Below are 25819 nucleotides of genomic sequence, written 5' to 3' on the forward strand. Positions count from 1 at the left end.
GTATTATTACATGGTTTCCTCTGTGTTTGTGGCACACTTTAACCTGGATTTCATCCATTGATCTGTGGTAAGATGGTAAGTGTACAATTGCCATCTATTTTATCATTGTTATGGATTGTTCATACAAGTATAACATTTTAAACATGCTGTGAAGGCAACATCTCATGCCAAATAGTTACTTACTTATGTGTTCTCACCCTGCCGTTTTCATCCAGAACAGCCTGCAGGAATAACAAGAACAGCATTAAACATGCTTTAAAAAAAAGATATTGTACATTATTCAATAGCAATCTAGTACATAGAATTTGTGTTTTATAAGATCCATTCAGGAAATGGAAACTCTTCTAATGTACCACATTTACCATTAGGCATTAATGTCTGTTTTCTAGCTCTGTATTTAATGATGATTAGATATCATAGCTGTAACGAATGCATAGTGGTTGCAATGAGTGCTTTTGTCCTACTTGTTTCCTCTCCATCAGAGCCTATAATTTTACCAGACTGAAAGAGGCAGCTCTAGGCCCTGCCCTGAACTAGGCAGCTGAATTGGAGAACACCTTTTTTGGCAAGTGTGCCATGAGTTCAGAGTATGAGATCACTCCATTCTAGTATGCACCACGTTATACAAGGGGCTCCCACCCCACTCCATCTTATTTGAGATGTGAAGGCAAAAGTGAATTTAGAGGAACACCTAGATTGAGATTAGCAGAAAATTTTCACTGATGAAAGGGGGCAGATTTCTGTGTATCCCCCCTCCTTCTCTGACTCCCCCATGTAGTTTTTTTTTTTTGGGGGGGGGGTTCCTGATCCTTCAGGAATAGCTTTACAGGGGCCATTTTGGGCTGCAGTGGGTAGATGAGACAAGGCAGTCCTTCTCCGCTTACAGAAATCCCTTCTATAGGTGCAAATTTTCTGGGGATGCAAGCCACTTTTTCTTTCCCCCCCTCTCTCTCAGGACCATTTTTCATCTTTTCAAATATAGAAACTGGAAATTTTGGAAAGTATTGCGGGGGGGGGGGAATCCTATGCAATATGTTGCCTTTTGGAATGAATGAAATACTTTTTAAGACCAGGTTTTTCATTATTCAAAAAAATGTAGCATGAAGATTTTAATGTAAAAATTTGTAGCGTTAGAGAATAAGAACTGATAAGAGATGTCGTGGATGAGAGTAGATGAGGGATGACATTTAAGGAAATCTGTTTGTGGTGGCCAGATAGTCATATTTGCTCAGCCAGAAGTTAAAACATGGAATCTCTTTGATATAGTAGCGCCTCTCTGTTGGCTCAGTAGTTTCTCGTGGGCTATTGCTGACAGAACCTGAGGACAGAAGAAGATGATGATGATATTGGATTTATATCCTGCCCTATACTCTGAATCTCAGAGCAGTCACAATCTCCTTTGCCTTCCCCCCGCCCCAACAGACACATTGTGAGGTAGGTGGGGCTAAGAGTTCTTACAGCAGCTGCCCTTTCAAGGATAACTCTTGCAATGGCTATGGCTGACCCAAGGCCATTCCGGCAGGTGCAAGTGGAGGAGTGGGGAATCAAACTGGGTTCTTGTTGGAACTCATTCCTAAAATGGCTGACTGATTCCATCTTAGTAATAGTAAATGTTGTTTCTGCAATGTCATGCTGAGTCATGCTGCATCATGATCCAGCTGTTACCTGTTACTGAGGTAAGGTGAAATGACCTCACCTGAAATTAGGCTTTGTGCTGGCTCACAGAGCTGATGCAACCTCTGGTGAGCTTGCATCATTGATGTGTGTATTTAGGGAAGCTCAGTGAGCTTGCTCTGTCTGCCTGTAAGGATTGTGGGTACTGTGAGGCTCACTGTCTGGGTGGCAGCAAACACTGCTGGTGTTGGATCCTATGCTACTGTGCTTGGATCGTGCTGTGTATACTTACTGCTGTATACTGTTATCTACTGAAGTGTGTACTGATTACTGTGTATGACCTTGGCCTGGCAACGACTCTGAATATTGGATACTATCCTGGTAATATATTCTACCATTGAATACAGTTATCTCTCTTGTCTATTAATTCCTGTGTTTGCCTGTCCCTCTCCTTCAGTGTTTTCTGCTGCGTGCAAAATTCTCTAACAGTTCTCCCAGATAAGAGCCTGCACACTTAACCACTACACCAAACTGGCTCTTTATAGGACTTTATACACCTGTGACTAGGGTTGCCAAGCCCAATTCAAGAAATATCTGGGGACTTTGAGGGTGGAGCCAGGAGACATTGGGGGCAGAGCCAGGAGCAAGGGTGTGATAGGCATAATTGAACTCCAAGGGAGTTCTGGCCATCACATTTAAAGGGACAGCACACCTTTTTAAATGCCTTCCTTCCATAGGAAATAATGAAGGATAGGGGCAGCTTCTTTTGGGGATCATACAATTGGACCCACTGGTCCAATCCTTTTGAAACTTGTAAGGTATTTTGGGGAAAGGCACTAGATGCTATACTGAAAATTTGGCACCTCTACCTCAAAAAACAGCCCCCACAGAGCCCCCTATACCCGCGGATCAATTCCCCATCATTTCCTATGGGAATCCTTCATGGAGGTGCATGATGGCTGTGGGGGCGGGGCTTCCCCCGCCGGCCAGCTAGCTGGGGGAGGGGGAAAGCCTGTAAAACCGGGGGATCCTCCGCTGGGACCTGGGGATTAGGAAGCCTATCTGTGACATGGAAGAAGAAGAAGAAGAAGATATTGGATTTATATCCCGCCCTCCACTTCGAAGTCTCAGAGCGGCTCACAATCTCCTTTGCCTTCCTCCCCCACAACAGACACCCTGTGAGGTGGGTAGGGCTGGAGAGGGCTCTCACAGCAGCTGCCCTTTCAAGGACAACATCTGCCAGAGCTATGGCTGACCCAAGGCCATGCTAGGAGGTGCAAGTGGAGGAGTGGGGAATCAAACCCGGTTCTCCCAGATAAGAGTCTGCACACTTAACCACTACACCAAACTGGCTCTCCAATTTGGAGAACCTGAAAGGGAGTTGTCCTTTCTATATATGTGTCTGGGGCCATGAGTGAATTGTGACCATGTGAAAGACAGCGTCCTCTTTACACATACATCCATTTGAATCTCCCACTGGGGAGGGGAGATTCCAAGTTAGTTTAGCAATCGTTCCAAGTTTCATTTTCTTTTTTTAGTCTGCATGCTAGTCCTGTAATCTGTATTCACTGTTGAGTGGTGCCTATGAAATAAAGTTGTATTTGTTAAGAAAAAATTGTCTTGCTTCTTACCTATGCCCCTTACTGAGGTTCATGCTATAAAAGGAGCCAGACAGAAACAATATTTTCTAGGATATATTTATCTCTTAAATGTGACTAATTTTATCCACATTGTGTGTACAGTAACTGTGGGGACCATATCATGCCAGCCTTGACGCATTTGCTAATGACTGCTAAATCCCAATTCGAGGTCTTGGTGTTGTCTGAAGCCTTATATGGCTTGGGACCAGCATACCTGAAGGACTGCCTACTCCCATATGAACCTTCCTGACTGCTGGGGTCATCTTCTGAGGCCCTTCTTCAGGTGTTCCTATCTTCTGTGATTAGGCATTATATCCCACCCTCTCAACCATGGAGCTCTCCCCAGGGATATTGATTTATTACTTGGATTTATATCCCACCCTTCCCTGCAAGCAGGGCTCAGGGCTGCTCACAACATGTTTAAAACATAAATAGTATGAAACAATAAAACAATGCTATGGTACAGTACTTAATAAAATCCAGATGGCTCAAGGTCTATAAGTGCCAAAGATTGAAAGGGCAGGGGGCAACCCCCCCCCCCCCGGTAGCAGTAGTAAATAGTGCAGGGCTTTTTTTTTTTAGCAGGAATGCAGTTCTGGCTGGCTTGGTGTGACCTAATATGCAAATGAGTTCCTGCTGGGCTTTTTCTACAAAAAAGCCCTGGTTAAGTTAGAAGTGGGGTGAGGCAGGGGAGGCCAGAACAATGGGATATGCATCACTTCAGCCACAGGTGCAATGGAACATCTCTGTTTTACAGGCCCTGCAGAACTGAAGCAGATCCTGGCCTCATTTGGGAGAGTGTTCCACTAGGCCAAAACCACAGCTGAGAAGGCTCTGGCTCTAGTTGAGGCTAAACTGATGTCCTTGGGCTGGGTGACCACCAACAGCTGTTGTTCAGATTAGCATAATGCTCTTTGAGGGACATAGCGGGAAAGGCAGTCCTGTAGATATGTAGGTCCCAGACCACTCAGGGCTTTGAAGGTTAATACCAGAGCTTGAACTGGATTTGGTACTCCATATTTGTCTGTTCCCTTCTGCCAGTGGGTGAAGACTTTTTTGTTTTGATGGGCATTCTCTTAATCATCCCTCCTCCCTGTCCTGTGGTGCAAATATTTTTAATTTGCTTTAATATGTATTATGCTTTCAGTTGTTTTTATGAGACTTTGGAGGGTAGACTGTGATATTATACTTCGCCCTCCCCAATCTCTGCCCTGAAGTCTGTAGGAAATTCCCAACTCAGAGTTGGCAATCCTGCACATTTAGCCCATCAAACAGCCCTGACAATTATAAACACTGGCTATGTTTATATATGGAAGGCACAATGTATAAGGCAGAAAATTTTCCACAGAAAAAATGTAGTGTTGGAAGATGTTTAGTCAGGGGTGTCAAACATGTGGCCTGCGGGCCAAATCAGGCCCCCAAGCAACTGGCTGTTGTCTGCTTCCTTTTCCCTCTCTCTTGCTTCCTTCAGCATCTCCGCTTGTTTTGCCATGCTTGCTCAATCACACTGGAGCTACAAAGCAAAACCTTGATTTTCTCCATTAGTTGCGACTCCTCCCTCTTCTGATCCCCTGGAGAGGGAAGGAAAGAGCCAGACCTTCCTTTGCCCAGTTCCCTGGATCCCATGGGAGAAATACAAAGAAAGCATCTTTAAGACCAAAAAGTGCAAATGTTTTAAGCATGTTTTATTAAGTTTTTTTTAAAAAAATCTTTAGTCATGTTTGTCTGTGTCCTTTAAAAAGTCTATATCTCTGCTACTTAATCTTAAATCGGTACACACATGGCCCGGCCCAACACAGCCTGGCCCGGCCTGACAAGGTCTCATTTATGTCAGATCTGGCTCTCAAAACAAATAAATTCAACACTCAGGAGTGGAATTCTAGCAGGAGCTCCTTTGCATATTATGCCACACACCCCTGATGTAGTCAGTCCTCCTAGAGCTTACAAAAAAGAGCCTTGTAAACTCTTGGAAGATTGGCTACATCAGGGCTGTGTGGCCTAATATGCAAAGGAGCTCCTGCTAGAATTCCACCCCACTTGACACCCTGTTTTAGAAAATGTTCTATTCCACATCACTGGTATCTTCCAGCATTCCTGCCACCCCCCCCCCCCCCCCCCACTTCCCATGGCTTCAAAAGTGCCAGAAATTTTTCATTTCTGACTCCACTTATTCCTTTGGATGGTTTTGTTGTAACCAGGGAACAGGGTACATCAGAATGGGCAGGCCTATTCTGTAGTAAATCTTGCAATCATATCTGCTTTCCAGTGTAACACAAACTCCTCTGGTAAGCCATGAATGCCATAGTTCCGCTACTCACAGATTACACTCTCCTTATTGTTTTTATCATCATAGAAAGTCCTAGATTCGTGGGAGACAGTAGCAAATGGGAAATCACCTCAGTCCTTGGCATGAGAAAGACTGAAGTAGACACTGTTCAAGAGCCTGGTTAAATATGTTATAATAGTTTTTCAGACTTATCACACCATTGGCTCCTTTAAATTCTATTTCTGTCAAGATGAAAAAAACTAATGTTCTTAAAGAGAAACAAGTTCAGCTGCTGGAGAGAACAAAACATGAGTGATGGTGGTAGAGAAAAATAATTCAAATGGGCATACAGTAAAAAAAAATCCTACTGATATTCATTTAATAAGATGGGGAACTTGTGAGAACTTTGATTTCATCTAAACCAAGCTTAATTGAAACTTCATTTCAAATGCCATTGTCTTGACATTTTTCCATTTTTTGAACACTATTAATACTGCCTTTGTACTTTTTCCATGAAAAATTCAAGATGTCAAACTGAATATCCTTATTTAGTTAAACAGGGTCTTTTTTGAGTTCCTTGGTTTGAGATCATTGCAAATGTCATTTTCAATTGTGGAGTTTTTTAAAAAAAACATATACCCTTATTTTGTAGACTTATTGTGCCTTTGAATAAATATTCAAGTGTGTATCCCCCCCTCCCCCAGTCATGGCTACACTGATGGGTCTACTTTGTCTCCAGATCTTGTTCCTGCTTCTTCCTTTGAATTTGAAGTATGTAGTGCATGAGTCAAGTCTTGTTTCAAGTACTACATTTCTTTCTTTTTCTTGGTCATGTGCTTTTTGGTTATTTCCCCATCTAGCTGTGTGGTGAGCTGATGTAGGAATTTCTTATGGTTTTAGAATACTTAGTCATAGCTCATTCTACCAGCTGTAAAACATTTCTTGTTGCCATGTTTACTAATTTGTTCTTTTATATGCCTCTATCAGCAATGAAGGAATATGCATGCCCTTATCCAAGATAAGGTTCCCAACCTCCAGGCGGCAACTGGAGATCTCTTGCTATTACAGTTGATCCTGGACAGTCAAGATTAGTTGCCCTGGGGGGAATGGCTGCTTTGGAGAGTGGACTTTATGACATTATAACCTCCCTAAACCCTGCCCTCCCCAGGCTTCACCCCCAAAATCTCTAGGTATTTCCCAACCCAGAGCTGGCAACCCTAATCCAAGAGAATGTTGTTTAGTCCCTAGACTCTGGACAGGGTCCTAAGGGGTTGGGTTGTGTGTGCTGTTGTACAGTTTTAATCTGCACTGTGCTGATTTTTCTTCCATTGTTCCTGTACTAACAGCACATATATAGTGAACACATATACAGAACAGTAGGATGTGTCTGCTAATGTCCCCCCCCCCTTCTCTGTATTGAGTATAACTTCTGAAAGGCCCTACCTGTGTGCAAAGTGTAGGAATGGTTTGCAGTTTGTGTGGTCTCTTCAACAAAGCTACATGGAATTCAAAGGTGGCAGGCAGGACCAGCCACGTATGATACCACTCTGGTGTGAGCATTCACTGTACATTCATTTTTGTACTGAACATTTGGTGGGGAAGTTTTATACCCCACCCTTTACTACCCAAAGGAGTCTCAGAGTGGCTTACAATCACCTTCCCTTCCTCTCGCCGCAACAGACACATTGGGAGGTAGGTGGGGCTGATAGAGCTCTGAGAGAACTGTTCTTGAGGGAACAGCTATGAGAGAACTATGACTGACCCAAGGTCATGCAGCTGGCTTCAAATTCAGTTCTCCTGATTAGAGTCCACCTCTCTTAAACACTACACCAAACTGGCTCCTCCTTTCTCTGCAGTGAAGACCCAGAGCAGCTTATATCATTCTCCCTTCCTCGATTTTATCTTCACAGTGACCCTGTGTGGCAGGTTAGGTTGAGAGGGTGTGCGAGTGGCCCAAGGTCATCTAGCAAGCTTCCATGGCAGAGTGGGGATTTGAACCTGGATCTCCCAGATCCTAGTCTGACACTCTGACTACTACACCACATTGGCTCTTTTATTGACTAAAACTAAATTTTAGGGCTAAACAAATCTGGTGGGGAGCTTGTCTTCCATGCTTCCCGCCTCATGTGCTTTTTTTGGCAGCTAGCTTCTTTTGTCATCTTATCCTTCTCCATGTGACAGTACTATTAAGAAGATGACTCTGCTTGTTGGGAGTGGCACTGAAGCAGCAATCAATCAGTTCTGCAAGCACAAAAGAATTGGGGGGGCCCCATTTTCTTACAAAACTATGAGACATTGAACATAAATCTATAAAACATATAGACAAAGGCTTTCACAAAGGCAGTTAAAATATTAATTATTTTTAAACGATTGCTCTCCCCCATAAGATCAAGCAACTATATTAGATGGGACAAACTTTCATTTTTTAAAAATACAAAATTGAACAATTCTCAACAATGTTCCCCCAACCGGTATTGTATGGGCTGCACAAAAGAGGTCATCCATTCACAAGTCTGGAGAAGAAGCATTCAAACAAATAGGTACGGTAGATCTTTTACTTAGGGATCATAACAGAGACAGAAACACTGGAGAGGACTAGCTGTGACCAAATGTGTGTCTCTCTCTGTTGAGAGAGAGATCTAGAAAACAAGTTTGGAGGACAAACAGTTTAGGGTGTCATAACCTTCAATGTTTATTATGGAATTGTGCTGTTAGAGTCAGTGAAACCACTCTAAGCATAAAAAATTTGACAATTGTAACTTAACTGATTTTGGCATTGCCGTATCATTAAAGCATTTTGTGTGATTCTTTGGCCTTTTCTGCTTTTGTGTACTGTGGCTCTTGCCTCCCACTTCCACTGCTTCAAAAACCTGCTTCCATATTCACACACTCACCCCACTCTCCCATCAGATTTTGAAATTCCTTCAACATCCTTTTCCCAACATTCTGCTGTCACTCCGCTGAATCTCTGTAGTTTCCAAGAATGGTTTTTCAGAGCACTATTTTCCCTCCTAGAGAGCCAGTTTGGTGTAGTGGTTGAGTGCATGGACTCTTATCTGGGAGAACTGGGTTTGATTCTCCATTCCTCCACTTGCACCTGCTGAGATGGCCTTGGGTCAGCCATAGCTTTCATAGAAGCGGTCCTTGAAAGGGCAGCTGCTGTAAAAGCACTCTCAGCCCCACCTACCTCACAGGGTGTTTGTTGTGGGGGAGGGAAGGTAGAGGAGATTGTGACCGCTCTGAGATTCAGAGTATAGGGCAGGATATAAATCCAAAATAACCTTCTTCTCTTAATTCACTTTCAATCCTTTAAAAGTAGAAACATTTCCTCAGATTTTTTCCCCTCCCCTGGCAAGCTAATTGGTCTGTTCTTATTGGTCAGTTTCACAGTACACACGTTTTTTGAAATAGGAGATTAGGAAAATAAGTCTTTGTCTGACTCATTTGCAAGAACATCAAGTTAGCTTGGTTAAGATGCTGAGCTATTGCATGCTTTTTCTACCGGGAAAGTTGGTAGAAACCATTATCAAGGACAGAATGAGTAGGCACATTGATGAACACGGGTTATTGAGGAAGACTCAGCATGGGTTCTGCAAGGGAAGATCTTGCCTCACTAACCTGTTACATTTCTTTGAGGGGGTGAACAAACATGTGGACAAAGGCGACCCGATAGATGTTGTTTACCTTGACTTCCAGAAAGCTTTTGATAAAGTTCCTCATCAAAGGCTCCTTAGAAAACTTGAGAGTCATGGAGTAAAAGGACAGGTCCTCTTGTGGATCAAAAACTGGCTTAGTAATAGGAAGCAGAGAGTCAGTATAAATGGGCAGTCTTCACAGTGGAGGACGGTAAGCAGTGGGGTGCCGCAGGGCTCGGTACTGGGTCCCATGCTCCTTAACTTGTTCATAAATGATTTAGAGTTGGGAGTGAGCAGTGAAGTGGCCAAGTTTGCGGATGACACTAAATTGTTCAGGGTGGTGAGAACCAGAGAGGATTGTGAGGAACTCCAAAGAAATCTGTTGAGGCTGGGTGAGTGGGCGTCAACGTGGCAGATGTGGTTCAGTGTGGCCAAGTGCAAAGTAATGCACATTGGGGCCAAGAATCCCAGCTACAAATACAAGTTGATGGGGTGTGAACTGGCAGAGACTGACCAAGAGAGAGATCTTGGGGTCGTGGTAGATAACTCACTGAAAATGTCAAGACAGTGTGCGTCTGCAATAAAAAAGGCCAACGCCATGCTGGGAATTATTAGGAAGGGAATTGAAAACAAATCAGCCAGTATCATAATGCCCCTGTATAAATCGATGGTGCAGTCTCATTTGGAGTACTGTGTGCAGTTCTGGTCGGCGTACCTCAAAAAGGATATTATAGCATTGGAGAAAGTCCAGAGAAGGGCAACTAGAATGATTAAAGGGTTGGAGCACTTTCCCTATGAAGAAAGGTTGAAACGCTTGGGACTCTTTAGCTTGGAAAAACGTCGACTGCGGGGTGACATGATAGAGGTTTACAAGATAATGCATGGGATGGAGAAAGTAGAGAAATAAGTACTTTTCTCCCTTTCTCACAATACAAGAACTCGTGGGCATTCGATGAAATTGCTGAGCAGAAAGGTTAAAACGGATAAAAGGAAGTACTTCTTCACCCAAAGGGTGATTAACATGTGGAATTCACTGCCACAGGAGGTGGTGGCGGCCACAAGTATAGCCACCTTCAAGAAGGGTTTAGATAAATATATGGAGCACAGGTCCATCAGTGGCTATTAGCCACAGTGTATGTGTGTATATAAAATTTTTTGCCACTGTGTGACACAGAGTGTTGGACTTGATGGGCCGTTGGCCTGATCCAACATGGCTTCTCTTATGTTCTTATGCAAGTTTAATTCTTTGGGGCAATTTTGTATTTGAAAAAAAAAGTTTCCTTTTAAATTGACTCTGACCATAAACTTTTCAAACGTGAGAATAATGCTGCAGAACCTACTTTGTGGCGGCAGCAGTCTCTTCCCCTTTTATCATCTCATTTCTAAATAACAATGGAGAGAACTCAGGCTGCAAGCACTGATGTCTCCCCCTCCCCCCTCTCTCACTAAATTCTTAAAGCTGTGTCTGCCAGTGTTTTTTTCTCCAGCAAACTCCTTGACTACTGGGTGGGGGGGCAGTAATGGCGATCCCACAGTAAATTCAGCTGGAAGAATCCCCTATTTCGCAAGGCATGCCCAGTGTAAAACTAACCATTCAGGAGAAACCAATCCCAGAACATTACCCAGGTTTTCTCATTGTTATGTAGAATATATACACCACAATTCTCACTAGAAATTGGAGAGAGAGAAAAAGATGTAGAATGCAGGCACAGCTATGACAGCACCCACCTCACGGTCCCACTGGATCGCTTCTATGTGCTGTTTTTGGCTACCCCAGCCCCTCTTTCTCCTCAGTTCTTCCTTTTAAAACTTTTACCTCAGGAATATAGTATTCAAGGGGTGAGTATGATTTGGATTTCTCTCTATATTAGTTTCTTCGGGGTTTTTGCTTTCAGATGGATATTTAGTTCAATTTGTAGGGGACCACAGCAGTTTTAACAGTTTTCCGAAATTATAGGCACCAGAGAATTTTAACGTAAACCGCAGATATTTATTTCAACACAAAGACTTAAACTGGGGATATGGGTGATATATACACGGGCTATAAAGTATCTCATACAGTTAACAAGTTGCTCAGTTGTTCCAGGCTTTCTAATATATCTTTTTCTTTCTCTTAGGTCTCTCAGGTTTTCAGTTCACATATAATACACTCTCCAACACCTCTGGAGCTTCTACTCCCAGCCCTTCAGACTTTTAGACCCACATATATTCCCTCAACCACCTCTCTAGCTCTTAAGAGATGTATATGTGTCTGTGACTGTTCAGGTCTTCACGGTGACTCTTCCTTTTAGTCACACACAGCCCCTTGCTGTTTTTATAGAGCTAGCAGTCAGCTTTTCTTCTCACGAAGACTCTCCTTAGCTACTGTCTCAGCTCCCTCAAAGACCAACTCTCTCAGACTCTGTCAGGCAACAACTCTCTCCAGCTCTGTCAGACACTAACTCACTTCAGCCTCTGTCGGACACTAACTGACTCTCCTCAGCCGTTAGCTGTCAATCTCACACTGAGAGTTCTAAGCCCTCTGGCCCCCACCCTCAGGTCACCTGATGCAGGCTCTGTGCGTCTTTTTTTCCCCCCTTGGTTTTCTGTTAACCCATACCTTACCGTCACAACAGCATTTGAGGTAAACCCCAACCGGCTTGACTTCAGTGAAAATCAGAAGTAAGCTGTGTACGCAGAATGGACCATTGTCTTGAAGCAGAATCTGTGTCCCAATGCCATTGCTTGGGTAGTTTTTCCTCTAATTTCCTAAGGATTCCTTGATTTGTAAAAACAAACCGACCCAAGTTTTTTTTTTTTCTCTTTCACAGTGTGTCTCCTAGAGTTTCCAACTCTGGATTGGAAAATCTGGAACTTTGAGGGTGGATCCTGAGGAAGGACCTCAGCAGGGATTAATGCCATACGGGCCATGCTTGGAAACAGCAGTAGTTTCCAGGGGGACAGATCTCTGTAGTCCAGACCAGTTGAAATTCTGGGAGATCTCCAAGCCCCACCTGGGGATTGGTAATATTAGTACTTCCATATTAATTTACTTTTCTAGAATTTCTATGTGGAATAGCAAAAGACCCTTGCAGTTCAACATCTTGTTGCATTTTCCTTCATCAGAAGGAGAGAGACACCAAGGCAGGGCTTTTTTTGAGCAGGAATGCACAGAAATGCAGTTCTGGCTGGCTTGGTGTGTGGCCTAATATGCACATGAGTTCCTTCTGGGCTTTTTCTAAAAAAAAAAACCCCTGCAACCAAGGTGCATCTCTTCCATAGTCTTGAGCCACAACTCAGGTCAGAAAAAAGTTGGCCTGGCCTTCTGTTGTGCCTTCAGAAGCAGCTTGATATGCAGAGATTAGTAGATGAAATTTTCAAGAAAGAGAACATTGCATGATGGCTGCCCCATTTCAATCCACTTCTAAGACCAATTGAAAAGTTAGCACTAAGTTAGCTTTCAGTTTCAAATGTCTAGGAGACTCCTTCAGTTGCACAGGTTCCTGAATATCCTGGGCCTGAGGTTTTCTGAGGTAACTTGGAATCTTCCAATAGTAGCCTATAATTTTTTTCTTCAGCAAATGTATCTACTGCCCTTTATCTCATAATATGTGAAAAGCCATTGTATTTTGAGCTGCAGGGATTTGTCATGCACTTCTGTGCAATGATAGGATTATGTGTTTTTATGCTCTGTCTGTATAGACATGTGTGTATATTCATAAATGAAGCATGTAAGCACAGAAGGCATGTCTCTAGCTGCTACTGAGGGCTGCTGGTCCCCTAACTGCAATCTTGCACGGAATTACTCGAGTCTAATCCCATTGAAATTAATGGGTTTAGACCTGACCTGGATAGCCCAGGAAAGCCCAGTCTTATCAGATCTCAGAAGCTAAGCAAGGTCAACTCTAGCAAGTATTTGGATGGGAGACCTTGGAATACCAGAAGTTGGGAGGTGGAGGCAGGCTTTATTCAGCCACCTCCCTGAATTTCCTCCAGGCCTCCAGTAGGGGTCACTCACCAGAGGTCACCATGACTTCCAGGTCCACACGCACACAGGCACAGATGGACACATGCACATATAAATACACTCCCCACCAATAAATAAATGGTCTTAGAATGGAGTAACTCTTCTTAGGATTGCGCTCTTAATCATATACAAACTATCACAATCCAATTTTTGGGGGGGAGGGGGGCGGGAATGGAGAATATGACATTGGATAAAGAGTTAAACTCCCTTCCTCAGATATTGCAGCTCTGGTCAAATCAACAGCTCCACCCTCACACAAGCACCACAACATGGTAGTGTTAGTTACAGTTCTTCTGCCTAGCATGTCTCTTGACCCTTAGACAAGAGTGCTTGAGCCAGCCTTATTCACCTTTACAGTGGAAAAAAACTTCTTTTGCTTTGGCAAAATTGCCAAACGAATAGTTCAGCACAGTTGCAAATGATCCTTTCCACATCACTAATTGTAAAAAGGCATGGCCTTTCCTGCTCGCTCTCTTTCTTCTGCCAAACGTTGTTTCATGCAGGGGAATCAAAGCTGTTTTTGAAGTACAGCAGTACCTCTGTGTTTTCTCCCAACAGCATTCTTAAAGCCTTGGAAAGTGGTTTCCCAGCCTCTTTGACAAACAACTGTAGAAGTTTGTCTGAGTGGACCTTCATTTGGCATCAGTAGAAAAGCTTTAGGGCCCCAAAATGTTCTTTAAGGGTGTAGATTGTATCTCTTGAACAGGACTGGATCTACATGTTTTTTTTGGGGGGGGGGCAAAATTAAAAAATGATGCCCCCTTATGGGCCATTCTGTCTTATGGTCCCATAGAATACAATGGACTCCATACCCAATTTGGCGCCCCCCCTCTGTCGGTGCCTGGGACAAGCACCCCCCTCTGCCCCCTCCCCCCCCCCCCCGATCCGGCGCTGCTCTTGAACTTTCTGTATGCTAAGGCAAGTGGCATAATCAGTATGAAACCAGCAGTACTGCAGTGGCAATATTCAGTACAGACATTCTTGGTCTTGTTTGTTCCATCTGCATTACTTAATTAGGCTAGTTCTTGTTTCTTCCTGTTATCTAAAACATCTGAGGCTCCCTGTACTTCATTGGCCTGCAAACCACCCAAGAAGAATTGGTTTTGAGAGGAGACAAGAATCTGGAATACTTCAGCTTTGAGGGGAAAACAAGATAGAACTGAAAGCATGTTTAAATTGAATAGATGGCAGGTTCACAATCTTATACCATGTAAACCAGCTGATTATGAAGAAATCCTTTCAAAATACTAGAAGCCAGAAGGCCATCGTTTTCATAACACTGTCATAAGTATATACAGTAACAGTTAGACATATTATTTTATTTATATTTAATTTATATCCTGCCTTTCTCTCCGGTGGGAATCCAAAGTGGCTTACATCGTTCTTTTCCATTTAATTGTTCCACACACACAAAAAATTAATCATTGTTTCTAGAGTTTTTTTATATCACAGTGACTGAATTTTTATCCTGCTCTTTCTGTAAGGATCTCAGGGGAGACATACATAATTATCTTCCTCACTGTTATTTTGCTCTCTGCTCATCCTGAGATAGGTTAGGTTGAAAGTGTGGCTGATCCAAAGTCACAGGAATACTTTATGGCAGAATGAGGATTGGAATCTGTATAATAATGGGAAGTTAAAGAACTGAAAGATGCAGTTGGCAATATTAGTGATTGGAGACTATCAGCAGATCTTGGGAGGCCGAGCGAAGTGACCTCCGGGGCATATATGACAGAAGATGGTCCTGTAGGTATGTTGGCCCCAGGCTGCACAAAGCTTTGAAAGTCAGAACTAACACCTTGAAATGGATCTGGTACTCTATAGGCAGCCACTGCAGGCCGCGGAGCGCTGGCCGTATGCTCACCCATACAGGTGATGCAGTCAGCAGGTGAGCTGCTGCATTCTGCAACTGTCTACAGTTTCTGGATCAGTTTCAGGAGCAAGCCAGCGTAGAGCGAGTTACAGTAATCCAGTCTGGAAGTAACCATTGCATGGGTCACTGTGGCCAGGTCTTGGGGGGATAGATATGGTGCTAGCTGCCTGATCTGCCGCAGATGGAAAAAGGCAAACCCAGCAGCAGCTGTGACCTGGGCCTCCATGGAGAGGGAGGCATCCAGAATCACTTTCAGACTTCATCTGTTGGGCCGGTACCAGAGCGGCACTGCCCAGGGTTGGGAGCTGGATTCACGAACCCACACACCCTCAACTCAGGTACAGGACCTCTGTCTTAGCTGGATTTAACTTCAGTCGACTCTGCTGTAACCATCCAGCCACGGCTCCTCACACCTTGGACAGCTGTTCAGGGGTGGAAGTCAGTCTGCTGTCCATCAACAGATAGAGCTGGGTGACTTCTGGGGTTGGATCATGGAGAGCTGAGCCGCTTCTCAAAAGGGGAGCGGACCAGAGCCTTTTTTCTGGGCAGAGAAGACGACCCCAACGCCTGCTGCCTACTTTTCTCAGTGAGGGAAAAGGCTAAGACATGCATGGGAGAATTCTGAGGGGATTTACTTTGGCTGACGAGGAGTCCCAGTGGGGTTCCTTTTAGGCATTCTGTAGGAACACATTGTGCCTGACTTTCATGTAGTATGGCCATGATTATACAGGCCCTTAAGTCATAATGAAAGGAAAGTGTGGGACGTTACTGCCTTCAAGTTCTCCCATACACCCAGATAGAAAAGGGAGTGTTGTGGTACATTCAAAACTAGCAGACTTTCTGTAGCTTACTAAGCTTTTATGTGATACAGTAAGATGTATGCAGAATTGGAAATCCAATTACATTTAGAATGCCTGGTTTTGTTTTCCAATGGCTTAACCTTTTCCAGCGTATTTGCTTGTGATCTGTTTTGTTTTGCTAGCTTTTATTGAAATCCACATAATGCTGTGTTTATGTAAAAGAATTTCACATCATTATACTCTGGTTTTACTTTAGTCCCTCACTGATGACAGCCTGGATTTCACTTACGAAAGAGAACAGAAGCAGGATGGAGTAATATGTTGACATAAACTTGCTTGCAAGGTTTGCTGTAGTATTAGACCTTAAAAATTCTTACCCATTATTAGCATCTGAACATTAGTGTTCAAATGAATGGAGATTTACTGTTTCTATGTGTTTATCTAATTCATGAAGTTGGATCCATGGGTCGTTTTCTACCAGTGGAAGGGGAAGTGATTTTCACAGATCACCCTTACTGACTGTTAAGCCGCTGTTTACCTGTCTTATTGTTCCTGAGTGTGCTCTGTAGGGATGCCAGCCTCTAGTAGGACCTGGGGATCCCCTGGAATTACAGCTCATCTTCAGACTACAGAGATTCATTCCTCTGGAGAAAATGGGTGCTTTGGAGCAGGGGTGGCCAAACTTGCTTAACATAAGAGCCACACAGAATAAACGTCAGATGTTTGAGAGCTGAAAGGCATGAACAAATATTACACACACATCTTTATTAAAACTCCTAATACTTTTGCACAGAAAGATAAGATACATATATATGTATTTTACAACACAACAATGCTAGGAGGAGACTTTTTAAAAACAAAAGCTGGGAATAACAGTCCCCATAAGACCAAGGATAGGGAAAGGTTAGGGAATTAATTTTTGGCACCAGTGGGAGAAGGAAACGCACATATACCATATAAATCAGTGACCACCATTTACATCATTATGCACCTTTCTGTGCCTTGACATGAAGATTAGTAAATACAGTTCCTACAAGAGCTGTGAAACTAAGGGGGAACTCTGTGCTGCCTTCTTCAACTCTGTCCCTCCTTCCAGTGGATCCATCAGCTCTTGTGTTTTCTTTCCCCACTCTAGTCTCTGGTGACCTCTGTGGCAGAGAAGAGCTTGCAAGCCTGCGTATTTCCCCCTCCTTCCCTACTTCAATTGCCTACGTATGCATCAGTGCACAGAGGCTGACTGAGGTCCAAGTGCTAAGCATCAAGTTTCTCCTCCTGTGGGAGCTTCACAATATGTGTGAACGAGCTGCATGTGGCTCCTGAGCTGCAGCTTGGCCACCTACAGTTTGGAGGGTGGACTCTATGTTATTGTACCCCTCTGTAGTCCCTGTCCTCCCCAGGTTCCAAATTATTGAACATATTTAACAAATGAACATATTTTGAAGCCTGTTTGCTAGTAAGTAAGCTAGAAACACTTACTGCACATATTTCCAATTGCTTTCATAAAATATTCACAAGGGTTCCAGACTTCATGTTTAATAAATGTTTAGAACTGTACATTAGAACTCTTCATTACTACAGTCCAGAAAATGGGAAAATATGAATTCCTGCTTTCCATTTTATTTTTAAAAAATCTAATTTTTTTTATTGAGAAAATAAAATAAAGAAGCTTTTTGCTGGTGCATAATTTGAATTTTAAAGATGCAATTTCTGTGCACTGGCAATGCCCATTGTTCTTAGAAATGGTAATCCAGCCAAAGTTAAATACTTTTGCGTCTCATGAATTCTCCAGCACAAGGCAGCTACCACTTCCAGAAGGAACACACAGGTGCTAATGGAATGAAATGTAAGATCCAGGCCAAAGTACAACCTATGTAATTCTGTTTACATGCAAAAGCATTAAATGAACTGCTTAACCTTTGCTGAATTATAATGTTAGCTGTTTCATAGGATATGATGAATATCTTAAGGCATAATTTAATTCCCTTGCTTTGGAAACAGTGACCTGTTAATTTTACTGTACTGATAATAACTATGCACTGCCCCCATTGCAGCCATTTTGTGCACAACCCATTAGCTGTTCTCAAAATTTCAAAGTGCCCACAGGCTCAGCACAGCTGCAGAACTCTGCTCTGCACAATAGCAATATGCAAAGTGAAGGTAAATTATTGAACCTGCTAACAGAATGGAATCAGAATGGAATACAGTGACTGTATCCCTTTTATCCTGTTGTCATATCTGTATTGCTGTTCAAATACAACATTGCTGATTCTGGATGTGTTAACATGTTAACTGGCAGTGGAGGAAGTAGGCAAAACGGTAAGAAATTGAGTGTCTTTGCAGTGATAAAGGTTGATCTGCAGTGTACTCATAATATGGAAATGTATTGCACATATCTATCCATGCAGGTGGCCAGCTTTAAACAAGAAAATAGATAAATTTAGAGGCTATTGATTTTCAGAGCCTTTTGTCTATTTATTATTCCATTGATGGCTACTAACTGGGAAAGCCGAATAGAACCTCAGTATTCATAGGCAGTATGCCTCTGGGAAGATGTTGGAACCACACCTGAAGGAATTGCAAAACTCTTTCATGTAGGGTTGCCAAGTCCAATTCAAGAAATATCTGGGGACTTTGGGGGTGGAGCCAGGAGACTTTGGGGGTGGGGCCAGGAGACATGGGGGCGGAGCCAGGAGCAAGGGTGTGACAAGCATAATTGAACTCCCAGAGAGTTCTGGCCATCACATTTAAAGTATCAGCACACCTTTTAAAATGCCTTCCTTCCATAGAAAATAATGAAGGATAGGGGCACCTTCTTTTGGGGCTCATAGAATTGGACCCCCTGGCCCATTCCTTTTGAAACTTGGTAGGTATTTTGGGGAGAGGCACTAGATGCTATACTGAAAATTTGGCGTCTCTATCTCAAAAAACAGCCCCCCCAGAGCCCCCAATACCTGCAGATCAATTCCCCATCATTCCCTATGGGACTTGTTCATGGAGGTGCATAATGGCTTTGGGGGCGGGGCTTCCCCCACCGGCCAGCTGGCTGGGGGAGGAGGGAAGCCTGTAAAACCGGGGGATCCCCTGCTGGGCTCTGGGGATTGGGAAGCCTACTTTCATGCCATGCTCTGCTTCTTTGCTTCCCAGGACTTTTAGTCTAATCGATAAAGCAGTCTAGCATCTGTATAGAAGATACTGTAATAGCATGTGCTGTGTTTCAGGTAACATGTTATATCATGCTGGAGCTGCATGCAACAACACTAAATAACACTTGTCAGTTAAGAAGTCAGCTGGAGCATGTATACACCAAAGTTCAGTATACAGTGATAATACCATGACCTTACTTTCAGTTTTCTTCAAGATAGGCTTACCATGTGCCTACCCAAGATGAGTGAACTCCCGCCCCAGCTCTCAGCTGCCCATGCTTAATCGCTTGAGCAGTGAATGAAAAATGGTGGAATGGGAGACTTGCAGACAATGTGACATCACTTCCCCAGGACTGACATTACACATCAGTGATGCTCTAGGAATTTCCTCTAATTTCTGTGATATTTATCATGGATATTGGGGGAATTCCTAGAGTGTTGCAGGGGTTGTGTTGGGTTTTCCTAGTGTCATCATCCTTCAGTCATGAAAGAGTTAAGCTGTTGTCCCAGTATGCTAATGTTAGGTAGTTAGCTTAGAACCAATTAAATACTGAGTAAATGTTTCTCCCAGAAAGGGGGAAGTATTATTCTTTATGAGGCTCCCTTAGGATTGACTGAGGTTAATCAGTATATTGGAAGTTGGTGCATGCAGTTTTGCATGTACACCAGGAGTGGAGCTTTGGGGGGAAACTTCCTGTACTTTGTTCTTGCACACAGAAGCACAAGACTCTAGTCACAGAAAGAACCAAGATGAGGTTAGTATAAGAAAGATGCGTTAATCTGTTATTGCTTTCTCTTCCCATGTAACCCTTTCTTTTAGTAAACTTTTTATTAGAAGCTAAACACACATGTGTGTGATGCTGCTTTATTTCTGCTGTGCTTTTTGCACTTTTCTAAAGTATATCTAGCAAGCTGTGACATCACTTCTGGGCAATCATCCAGCAATGATATTAGAGCATCTCTCACACTCCCCTATCCAGGGGCTACTCCCACAAAATTCCAGGATCTGCAGACACAGGCCTAGAAGCCTTACTTTAGAATCAGTCAAATGCTTGTGACAGTGAGAATCTTTCTCCTAATTTTCACTGTTTATACTTTGAACTTGCTGTTTATTTTGCGGTGTCTTCTGACATTTCTCTCTGTTCAAGTAACAGAAACTGTCTCTGATGAAGCTTCCCGTGGTCTGAAACCAACATGGATATCACTCCAAAGCCTTTTTAAATGTATCATGGTGATGGTCTCCACATTTATGTGCTCTGGCTGGTTTTTTAGCACATCACAGCAGATTCCGCTCTCCCCCTTCTGCGGTGGTATTCAGAAAGCACCTCATCCAACTGCTGAGCAGCTTTACAGGTAGCTGCCACATGGAATGCTTTGAAAAGTAGATTCTGTGGTGCCTGTGCATAGTGTACCAATTCTCTTCCCTACAAAGGTCTTTTGTTTGAAAATCAGTCGACTAGAGAATTACGTACATTTTTACTAGCAACTGCTTACCTAGTGAAAGAGCTTTGAATATCGATAGCCTGAATTGCTGTATACACAAATGCAAAGGAATTGATGTACTTGAACCACTGAAGCACACACCTTCCTGATAGTCCCACAGATTGTCTTTGGAGGTTGCTTTCTGTACTGTATAGTTCAGGCCTTGTATATATTACCATGCAACCCCCACCACCACCTTTCTGAAAAGAGTTAAAATACCACTGATATTAATTCCTTTCAAAGGAGTTCACAAGACCAGTTAGCACTGATAATAATTTGTGTGGTGCCCAGGACAATGCTTCCCTGACTGCAAACATAGCAGAATTTTTAAATAGAGAAACGGGGACCTTCCATAGTATGGGTAACAATTAATGTTATATATTGCAAATTGCAGCCAGTTAGGTTGTAGGCAAAACTAGCTTTTATTTGGGAGTAATCTTGCTAATATATTCAGCTACTGTATCAGATATCAAGTTCAGACTCTGGAAGTATATGTATAACCAGGGGTAGTTTTGTGGAAAAATAGGTGGTGGAGCTCATCCAAGGATTATTATGCAGCTGCACATACTATTCAATGGACAAGGAGGTGGAACTCTTAGAAAGGTTCAAGAGCTGCATTCCTGTGAGCTCCCACTGAATCTGAGGCCTGTGTATAACCTATAAATGTAGATACTTCCTTATTACTGATGGTATTTGGCCATAATGTATCTGTGTTTAATAACTGGACAAGAACTGTAAGGGGTTTTTGCCCTCTTCATAAGGCACATATTTTTCACACCATTGCAACATGTAATATAAATAAATACAAGAAATGAAATACAAGAAATGAAAGTCTTAACTTTGGGTAACTTTATAGTTTATAGAGTACTCCAACCCTCTGAAAGTATCTTTGAGAGAGAGAGATTTGCAATCTGTCCCATTTTGTGTGGATGTATGTGTTAGTCCACAAAGTTTTAAAAATGCAGCAAAGTTTTAGTGGTTCTTACTCCACATAGACAATTGAAATTGTATTCCTCCAGGGTTCAAGGGTTCCGACAGACCCACTATTGCCCTTACCTACCCATGCACTCTTCCCCTCTTGTGAGTCTTCCTGCCACCTGTATTCCCAGCCACATGTACCTACCACCCAAATCTGGATAAGTAAAGGGACTCTGAGTCTTAAAAAGTCCTTTTACCAACTAAAATAAAAACAAGAACCCCAAGACTGTCTTACCTTTAGACGTCTTCTCTACTCCAGGGAAGTCTGGTAATGCTGAGAGAGAGCAGCAGCAGCTGAGGCCAAGGGCCAGCACAGCACAATCTCTCTCTCACACCAACACAGGAGCAATGGAATGGAGTCCAGCCAGGCAGACTCCTTAAAAAGGTTCTCTGGCCCTACAGAGAGCAGTTTCAAAAAATAGCACTGCTCTGTGATTGGCCAGACAACAGTGCTTACTTGGATACCCAAGTAAGCAAAAGATCAAAAGAACAACAATGTTGCTGATGGCTGGGGGATCAGCTACACAAAAGCCTTGCAAAGCATGCATTTGCAATGCATTTTGCAAATGCATGCTTTGGATTGGCTGCTGGGGCTCCTCTTCCCCCTCCCCCCCTCCCTGATCCCAGGGAGGCTATGGGAGAGGCGGGAAAAGGCTAACAAAGGCGGGAAAGGAGGCAAGCAGCTCCCCTGAGGCTGCAGAAGCCCCTTTCCCACCTTTTCCATTGACTTCCGTATACTTCCGAATATATATACGGAAGTATACGGGGAGCCATACTTGGCTCCCGCATAATGGGCCCCAATTGGAATCGGCTGTATGCGATTCTGTATACAGGCTGAACTGAATGCACACCCCTAGTCTGAAGTACAACCCACACACAGGTTTACCACTTAGTAAGAATTTGCAATGATTTTACAATGGTCTATTCCAAAGGTCTACTTTTGTTTTCTAGAGTGAAAAGTTTTTTTTTAAGAGAAGGAAATGTTGACAGAAAAGTCCCATGTACTTTAAGAGTGAAAATCCTATGCTTTAATTTTGAAAGAAAACTGGACATGACTCGCATTTGTGCTGTCTGCTCTCCCATATTACTTGCTTTCTGTCTTATTGATGGTGTGATGCAAAATATTTAATTTATTCTCTTCAAAACAACTAGAAAGGAATGTGGATCACCAATTACTGTGGACTGTGTGATTGCTGATGGAATGCCCCCCCTCCTCAAAAAAATCTCCTTGGAGGACTGCCAGTCATATTTGGCTTGTGTGCTCTCCATACTTGGAAGAAAATATGTCACATACTAACTGAACAAATTCAACAGAACCATTTCATTGTCTCACAAATATCTAAAAGTCACTTGGACCACACAGGGTTTCTTGTGTGGGGCCACAGGACCAGATGACTTTTGAGGTGCAGCGCAAGAACTATAATTTCAAAACAGTAATTTTATTTCATGTATAGATGACAGCAAGCAGGACAACAGCATTTCTACCATCCTTAGAACTGGGGAAACTGTAACCTGGAGACCAGTTGTAATTCCAGCCACTTGCTAGTAGTTAGAAACCCTAAAAAACCAAGCAAATCCATAACACTGCAAAAGCCTGGGAACCAGTTTCACAGGTTTCACAGCCCATAGTTTGGAAATGCTTCCCTACTGTGTATATGTACAAAAGCCTTAACTATTGCAATGGCTGGAATATGTGCCACAAGGAGGAAAAATGCATTGCATGTTTTTTGGAGTACAAAGTGTATAACTGGATCATGGGGGAGTAAAACCTAATGGATTGGTTAAATACAGTTTTTATAGGTCAATTTGTAGTCATTAGCTTTACGAATGATACTTTATAAAACCACTTTATTGTTTAATTCTCCTGCATAGTATTCTCTCTTGTAGATGAGCAGGGCCAGCCCTTCAACTAGGCATATTAGGCATTTGCCTAGGGCACCGGACTGGGGGGTACTGAATTGGGTGTTCCTACCCTCCTGGTGCCCTAGGCAAATGCCTGGGTTTATGTGCCGGTCAGCTGGCTTCACTTCGCTTCCCTTCTGATTTTCAGAAGAGAAGTGAAGTGAAGCTACCCAGCTGTTGTATGCCTGCTGACTTTGCTCCAAGGCGAGCGAAGCTAGCCAGCACTCAACTGCTGGCTTCTGGAATCAGAAGGGAGGCAAAGGAAGCCAGTCAGTGCAAAGTCAGCCACCCGGGTCCCCTCCCTGCCCTTCTTCACTGTGAGCCCCCTCCCAGGGGGGAAGGGTGCAGGCAGCAGGATGTGGCATCATAGGGCAGTGCTGCAAAGGAGGGTGGCAGGGGTGGTGGGCTTGCCTAGGGCACCGCACATCTTAGGGCTGGCCCTATCTGTGAAGTTTTCCTTTTTTTGGTTCCATTGGATAACTGCTTCTCCCCATCACTACCTTGTTTGTTTGTATAGTATATAGCTGTGGAAATGGTCAAATAAATACCATTCAAGGTAGTTTTTGAATGGTTGGCAGAGAATCAAGATATTTTGTTCATTTAGGACACAATGGTATTTCCCATAGAAGCGCATGCTGAAAATATGCTCTTTAGGATGCTTCCCTTGAGTCATGAAGATGCATTGCACTTTAATGGAGGAAATGGTGTATGGATGTATTCTAGCAGAAAGTACTGTGTGTTTCACACTTGTTTCTTGGCCTTTGGTCAGTTGCTTCATACATTTTACAGGACTTAAGTTAAAGATTTAGTGTGTTGCTGTGAGGACACCATAGCAAAAAAGGTAGATACACATATCTTTGTCACATGTACCCCATGAAAACATGCTGATGAGACCAGCAGTTAATCATAGGTCTCCAGTACCTGCTTTTATGATGTACACACAATGAAATTAGTACATGAACCTATTGTGCATGTTATGTGTACTAGTTAAAACTGTATTGTGTACCTGTGAAGGATCTTCTGTCTATGGGAAAGGAAAGGTTTGGAGGTACCCAACCCACTCTGCAGGCTGCACTTTAGTGGATGGCAACACAAAACCTTCTCCTCCTCCGCTGAGAGTTTCCATTGTCAAAACACTCAGTCGTTTGTTGCCAGGATCAAGAATCAGCTCCCTGAGCAGTGGGACCTGAGTCATTTGGTGTCACATGGGAAGGACAGGAGGCAGGGAAACAGCAAGACAAATATGGGGGGAGGGGAAGCTAGGTAGTGCTGCCTTCCTTTTCTATTTTGCTAGTAAGTGATGATAGAGTTGATATGGGTGAGTGGACAGACATAGGTATTTCACAGGTCTCAATCACTGCTTTGCATGCTAGTAAATAAAAGAAGGAATAGGGTGACCCAACCTTCTGTTGTGTCCCACTCCTTGGGTCTTTTCTTGTTTGTTCAGCCTCATGCCTTTGCATGTGCACTTCATTCTCCATTCACATTGTGCCCAAAACTTTTAATAATGTGGCTATAGTACTGTGTACAATTCTGGTCACCATACTTCAAAAAAGATATTATAGCATTGCAAAAAGTCCTGAAAAGGGCAGCTAGAATGATCAAAGGGTTGGAACACATTTATTTATTTATCTATTGTATTTATATCCCGCCCTCCCCACCGAAGCAGGCTTAGGGTGGCTAATAGCATTGTAATATCAACAATAAAACAGTAAAAACAATCACAATAATATCAATTAAATATCAATTAAATTTAACAGTTTATCATTTAAAATTATTAGTACAATTTTAAACCAACAGTTTTAAAACAACAGTTTTGGTGCTAAGTTCCATGCCATACATTCAGTGGTGTTGGGCACCTTTGTACTCTGGTTAAAGGCCATTCGGAATAATGTTGTTTTGCAGGCCTTGCAGAACTGGGTAAGGTCCTGCAAGGTTCTAACATCATCTGGGAGTTGGTTCCACCAGTGGGGGGCCACAATAGAGAAGACTCTTTCTCTAGTAGCCTTCAATCTCTCCTCCCTCGGCCCGGGGATTACTAATAGGTTTTGTGATCCAGATCTAAGTACCCTCTGGGGAATATATGGGGGGAGACGGTCCTTAAGGTAGGCAGGTCCTCGGTCATATAGGGCTTTAAAGGTAATAACCAGCGCCTTGTAGCGAATCCGGAATTCTATTGGCAGCCAGTGCAGTCTCCTCAGCCCCGGCTGTATATGGTCCCGCATAGGGAGACCAAATAGCAGCCTGGCTGCCGCATTCTGCACCAGCTGCAGCTTCCGGATTCGGAACATGGGCAGCCCCATGTAGAGGGCATTACAGTAGGCTAGTCTCGAGGTGACCATTGCATGAATCACTGTTGCTAAGCCACCATGCTCTAGGAAGGGAGCCGTCATGCCCACCTAAGATGAAAGAAGGCGGATATCGCAGTGGCTGTTATCTGAGCCTCCATAGCCAATGTGGGCTCCAGTAGCACCCCCAAG

General features: G+C 43.2%; 1 protein-coding gene across 4 annotated transcripts in view; it reads left to right on the forward strand.

Annotated features, from left to right (window-relative positions):
* Positions 1-25819, forward strand: part of LRRC8D (leucine rich repeat containing 8 VRAC subunit D) — a 98006-nt gene that overhangs the window by 13634 nt on the left and 58553 nt on the right. Inside the window, exon 1 of one of the 4 annotated variants that reach the window (XM_060232162.1) lies at positions 24065-24180. The exons of the other annotated variants lie outside the window; for them this stretch is intronic. The gene's annotated coding sequence lies outside the window, so the exon portion shown is untranslated. Of the gene's footprint in view, positions 1-24064; positions 24181-25819 lie in introns of those variants that run through there. 4 annotated transcript variants of the gene reach the window in all.

The sequence above is a fragment of the Heteronotia binoei genome, chromosome 2, assembly GCF_032191835.1.
Source record: "Heteronotia binoei isolate CCM8104 ecotype False Entrance Well chromosome 2, APGP_CSIRO_Hbin_v1, whole genome shotgun sequence".
Lineage (NCBI taxonomy): Eukaryota > Metazoa > Chordata > Lepidosauria > Squamata > Gekkonidae > Heteronotia > Heteronotia binoei.